Source organism: Callithrix jacchus, chromosome 8, assembly GCF_049354715.1.
Source record: "Callithrix jacchus isolate 240 chromosome 8, calJac240_pri, whole genome shotgun sequence".
NCBI classification, from domain to species: domain Eukaryota; kingdom Metazoa; phylum Chordata; class Mammalia; order Primates; family Cebidae; genus Callithrix; species Callithrix jacchus.
In genome coordinates, this window is record NC_133509.1 from 122,928,223 (window position 1) to 122,934,222 (window position 6,000).

Below are 6,000 nucleotides of genomic sequence, written 5' to 3' on the forward strand. Positions count from 1 at the left end.
TGATTGGTGGACTTTTAGAGGCAAAAGACTGACACTGATTGGTTGGCTATATGCGTGTTCATTGAGATGAGTTGTCTATGGAACAGGTTTAAAACTGGTCCTGGGGCTGGGTGCGGTGGCTCACGTCTGTAATCCCAGCACTTTGGGAGGCCGAGGCTCGTGGATCACAAGGTTAGGGGTTTGCGAGCAGCCTTGTCAACATAGAGAAACCCAGTTTCTACTAAAAAATGCAAAAATTTAGCCAGGTGTGATGGCGGGTGCCTGTAATCCTAGCTACTAGGGAAGCTGAGGCAGGAGAATTGCTTGAATCCAGAAGGCGGAGGTTGCAGTGAGCCGAGATCATGTCACTGCACTCTAGCCTGGGCAACAGTTCAAGACTCCATCTCAAACAAAACAAAACAAAAGAAAGAAAGAAAGAAAGATTACCATGGTTTAAAAAAAAATCCATCTTTTCCTAATTTGTAGCAAATTTTTAATTTTTGCTTGTATTGCTATTTGAAAGTATGTATTTTAAACCTTATTTCTATTTTTCAGTTCTCAGTTCTTTGTCCCTTAATAAAACCCTATCTGGTAGAGAGGAATGTTTGTGGAAAGAGATTAGAGCATATCCTTTCTTCGTGCCTACTTATGACCAACTTTTCCCCTTCTTACAACAGTATTCATCCCTCCACCCACACTCATCTGCCATATCTTCAGGGAATTCTTCCTTTCTGACATCAACCAGGTGGTTCTGCTGAGGGCTGCCATTGTCCTAGCCACTTAAAGAGACATGGGATCCAGACCTACTCAATCAGAATACCACACTCCCTTGGTTGCAGTGATTGGTCCAGAAATAAGCCTATGACTCAGGTTGGGCCAATCAGTATTCTACCCTTGGAATTTTAAGTAAAATTTCCTTTTACTCTTGAATCCCCAGGCAGAAATACAGTAAGACCCAAGCTATTCGTGATTGTGTTCGCTCCTGCAGAAAGAAAGCACATCTGCAGAAGAAAAAATATGAAGTTACCAACAGAGAAAAGCAGAGATGAGAAATGGGGTAGGGAAGGGTAGGTGGAGAACAGGTTTCCAAACCCAGTTTCCACATGTCAGAGGCCAGCTCCACCAAGTCATTATTTGCTTAAACTAGTTTAAAAGTAAAGGAATAAGGAAAGCCTGGAAAAAGAGAAAGCTTCAAGGGTGCCCTAAAATAGAGGCACACAGGCCAGGTGCAGTGACTCACACCATAATCCCAGCACATTGGGAAGCCAAAATGGGTGGATCATTTGAGGTCAAGAGTTCGAGATCAGCCTGGCCAACATGGTGAAACCCTGTTTCTACTAAAAATACAAGAATTAGCCAGGCATGGTGGTGCACACCTATAATCCCAACTATTCAGGAGGCTGAGGCAGGAGAATAATCGCTTGAACCCGGGAGGTGAAGGTTACAGTGAGCCAAGATCACACCACTGTACTTTAGCCTGGGTGACAGAGCAAGACTCCATTAAAAAAAACAAAAAAACAACAACAAAAAAAAAAACAAAGAAATACAGGAGGACAAAGTTAACACTTTGGTCCAAGTGAACATGGCTTCCACATAGAACTAAAATAGCCCAGCTTTTTAAAAGGATACTTTAAGCAGCAGTATCTCGTTCTTGAGTGAGTGAGAGACCAAAATCCTGGTACCGGAAGAAGAGGCAGCTCTAGGTGCAAGTATTATCAGAACCTTTCCCACCCTCCCAAAGGAACCCCGTTCTCTTGCAGTTGCTAGAATGGTGAGGCCAGTGTGCTACCCAAGGAAGGATACTGGGGCTGCTGAGTCAAGTGGATGTCAGCCAGCTGTGTCATGTGGGACAGCTCTGTACTTTCTGCAGACATTAGGGCCAGTGCTCAGACTGCCCTCTATTCATATCCCTTGGTAATTCTGAGCCTGGGTACAATTGCTCCTCTAAGAACTCTTGAGCTAATAAAGAGGTAGTGACATCAGGGACCAACTGGATAGACCTTAAGTGTCAGCAAAACTCTGTAATGGGCTGCTACCCCTGCCATATTGGTGTGTCCCAGGAAGGCTGAGGGAAGACAGCTAAGATTAAATGTAACTTTCTAGTATCTTATCCCTACTGAAAACTCAGAGTAAGGATTGCAAAGTTAGGCTAACAAGCATCTAGTACCTTAGGTCCTAGTAACCTCGAGCAAGTCACTTAATTTCTGGGGTCCGCAGTACCTGCATCTGATAAAGAGTTCAGTCCTTTTCATCTCTAAAACCCGCCATTGTACTGCCTCTAAGTTTCAAGATGGGAAAGCAGGTGCAGTCTCCAAGGCTGGTGCCATAGCCAAAAGGACATTCAAGTCCGAGCAAGGTGGAGTTCCTTTCCTGCAGGCTTTTGTTTCCTCTCCCACCCTCAGCCTCTTTTAACAGAATGTTTAAGGGTTGTAGTTTGAGTAAAAGCCCCCAATAATTCAGGATCTGTCCACTTTGAAAAACATCGACTCCAAAGTCCTTGACTGTGAGAGATGCTACTTTAGAATTGATTGAGCACATTAGTGACTGCCTGGCTTCCACGGGAAAATGTCTCTGTATTCAGGATGTTTCCTTCAGATCCTTTCTCATGAACTTTTTGTGTTTTCCTGAATGTACTACACAACGGTATTACTGGGAGTGTAATGATAAGGGATTTGGACAGTCTTTGATGATGTATTTTAATGAATGATGATGAAACATAGTAAGTTTCATGTTTTATCTCATTGGCTGAAGATACCATTATGATGAGGAACTAATGATGCTGACAGAAATGTATTTGAAAGCCAGCAAAGAAAAATAAAGTCCACAGATGCCAGTCCTTCTCTAGAAGTTATTAAATATGTTATTTTTGGAAAGCATGCTGAGTTTAAAATCTTGCCTTCTGTACTTCCTTCAAACACATAAAATATACTCCAAATCTAGTTCTCATTCCTGATAAGAGATTGGTTTGTTTGGAAAAGAGGTGCAATGTCACAAAATCTTGGAGCAAAATGAGAATTCTCAGGAAATTTTAAATTCAATGTTTAATTTACAGATAAGAAGACATGTTCATAATGGACATTATGTGAGTTCAAAGTCACACTGTAGCTGTCAGGACTAAATATGACTCTACATACACAATATGTCTCCATATCTATATTGACATATATCCAGGCCTTTGTATCTACCCTCATATTTACTATCTAGTACATATTTATATTCATTGCAGCAGTGTTTTCCAGATTTCAGTACTTCATGATTCTTAATCTGTACCATATGTACTCACCATCTTACTATTATTTGTTTCCTTGAAGTCAACACAGATTTCCACTCAAGTTTATTTAAAAACAATATTTGTAGCACCAGCGTAAATGAAAAACCAGTTTACTTGTCATAAAAGACTGGCAAAATAATCAATTGTGCCTATGTACTAGAAGAAGTCTTTCCAAACTTTGGGAAGAACTGTCTCCTCTCAGGGTGCTTTGCCTATGAAATAAATAGGATATTGAAATTCTTAAAAGATTAGGAATCACTGGCCTAAGATAAAAGTAATCAACAAAATTAACTTGCAGCCTTGAGACAGTTCTAAGGGAATGAAATATCAGAGAAAATTGCGCTTTGTTTTATTACAATATCTTGCCTTACCAGTTCACATAATTTTCACTTGGCTTGCAGGGAAGATATTAAACACTTCACTGTGTGCATCAGGGAAAAGTAGGTCTTATGGAGAGGTAGCTATTTCATAAAAGAAGGCTGAAGTTAGTAAAATATCTCTGATTGGAATGATTATGCTATCTGTGTGATATTAGACTCACTCTAATACCTCAGAGCCTTAGATTTTTCTCATTTTAAAAATGTGAGCAATCGGTACTTTTCAGAGTTACCGTAAAGATTGATGAGAAAATATAAATAAACACATATAATAATTAGCATGCATAAAACATAAACACACATAAAATAATTAGTCTGGTATAAAGAATGCAATGGAATTTCAATATATGAATTATTATAAGGTACTTGCACTACCTGTGAAGGTGTGTAGTGTTACTTGAAAGTGGGCTTCTGCCGGTCTTGGTGGCTCACTCCTCTAATCCCAACACTTTGGGAGGCTGAGGTGGGTGAATCATGAGGTCAGGAGATCGAGACCAGCCTTGCCAAGATGGTGAAACCCCGTCTCTACTAAAAACACAAAAATCAGCCAGGTGTGATGACAGGTGCCTGTAATACCAGCTACTCGGGAGGCTGAGGCAGAGAACTGTTCAAGCAATTCACCTCACTGTGGAGGTGCAGTGAGCAGAGATCATGCCACTGCACTCCAGCCTGGGTGACAGAGTGACTCTGTCTCAAAAAAAAAAAAAAAGTGGGCTTGGATTAGCGAATATACATGTACATTGCAAACTCTAGGGCAAGCAATAAAAATAGTTTTTTAAAAAAGCACATGGGCCAAGTAGGATGGCTCACACCTGAAATCCTAGTGTTTTTGGAGACAAAGGTGAGAGGACCACTTGAGCCCAGGAGTTCAAGGCTGCAGTGAACTATGATCACAGCACTGCACTCCAGCCTGGGGGAGTGCAAAAACAAACACAAACAAACCATAATCGACCATAATTAATATGCTAAGAAATGAGAGAAAATTGAATCTTATAAAATGCTCAATTAAAATCACAAAAGGCAGAAAAAGTGTGAAAGGCAAACTAGGAAGAAAGAACAAGGACACAGACAAAAACATTACAAAGATGATATTAATCAAACTACATCAATAATCATTTAAATGTTAATGATTGAAATACAGCAATTAAAAGACAGAGATTGTTAGAGTGGATCAAAAACAAGACCAAACTACATGCTGTCTAGAAGAAACCAACTTTAGATATAAAGATACATGGAAATTAAAAGTAATGAAGAAAAATATAACATGCTAACACTAATTTTTAAAAAGAGGAAGTAACTATACTAATTTCAGACAGAGCAGCCTTCAGAGCAAGGAATGTTATCAAGAATGGATAGGGGCATTACATAATGATACAGGAGGTAAATACTTCATGGAAACATTATAATCTTCAGCATGGATGCACTTAACAACAGAGTGTCAAAATATGTGAGGTAAAAACTGATAAAAACTATAAGGAGAAATGAGTGAATTCATTATTAGGATTAGTCATTTTAACACATCTTATTAGAAATGGACTGATTCAGGCAGAAAACTGGTAAACACATTGTTGAACTCAACAGCACCATCAATCAACTGGATGTAACTGAAATTCATAGATTACTTCATCCAACAACAGCAGGTTACACATTTCTCTCAAGTTCACATGGAACATTAACCAGGATAGACCACATTCGGGGTCATAAAACATGCCTTAACAAATTTTTAAGCATAAATATCATAAAACATCTACTCCCAGACAACAGTAGAATTAAACTTGAAATCAATAATAGAAAGATAGCTGGAAAATCCCAAAATAATTGAAGGTTAAACTACACTTCTAAATAACACATGCCTCAAAAAAGAAATCTCAAGATAATATTTTAAATTTGGAACTAAATGAAAATGCAACTTATCAAAATTTGCAGGATGCAGCAAAAGCAGTGCTTAGAGAGAAATTTATGGCATTGAATGCAAATATTAGAAAATGAAAAGTATGTAAAATCAATACTTTATGCTTCCACTTTAGGATACTAAAATAATAAAAGCAGCTTAAATTCAAATTAAGCAGAAAAAAATAAAAGAGCAGAAATCAATAAAATTGAAAACAGGAACTCAATAGAGAAAATCAACCAAACTAAAACTAATTCTTTGGAAAGATAAATAAAATTGATAAGCCACTAGCCAGGCACCAAAAGTAAAAGAGAAGACACAAATTACTAATTTCAGGAATGAAGCAGAAACATTACTACAGAACTCATTTGTATTAAAAAGATAATAAAGGAATATTATAAACAACTCTATACCCACTACTATGATACCTGGATAAAGTTGACCAATTCCTTGAAAGATGGAATATGCCAAAACTCAAACAA

General features: G+C 38.3%; 1 long non-coding RNA gene across 1 annotated transcript in view; it reads right to left on the reverse strand.

Annotated features, from left to right (window-relative positions):
• LOC118145010 (uncharacterized) overlaps nt 1-5,622 on the reverse strand; it is a 55,035-nt gene extending 49,413 nt beyond the window's left edge. Inside the window, exons 1-2 of the long non-coding RNA XR_004730057.3 lie at nt 4,003-5,622; nt 3,622-3,711 (exon numbers count right to left, since the gene is read on the reverse strand). This is a non-coding gene — a long non-coding RNA (uncharacterized LOC118145010). The remainder of the gene's footprint in view (nt 1-3,621; nt 3,712-4,002) is intronic.
• Between the last annotated feature and the right edge of the window lie 378 nt (nt 5,623-6,000).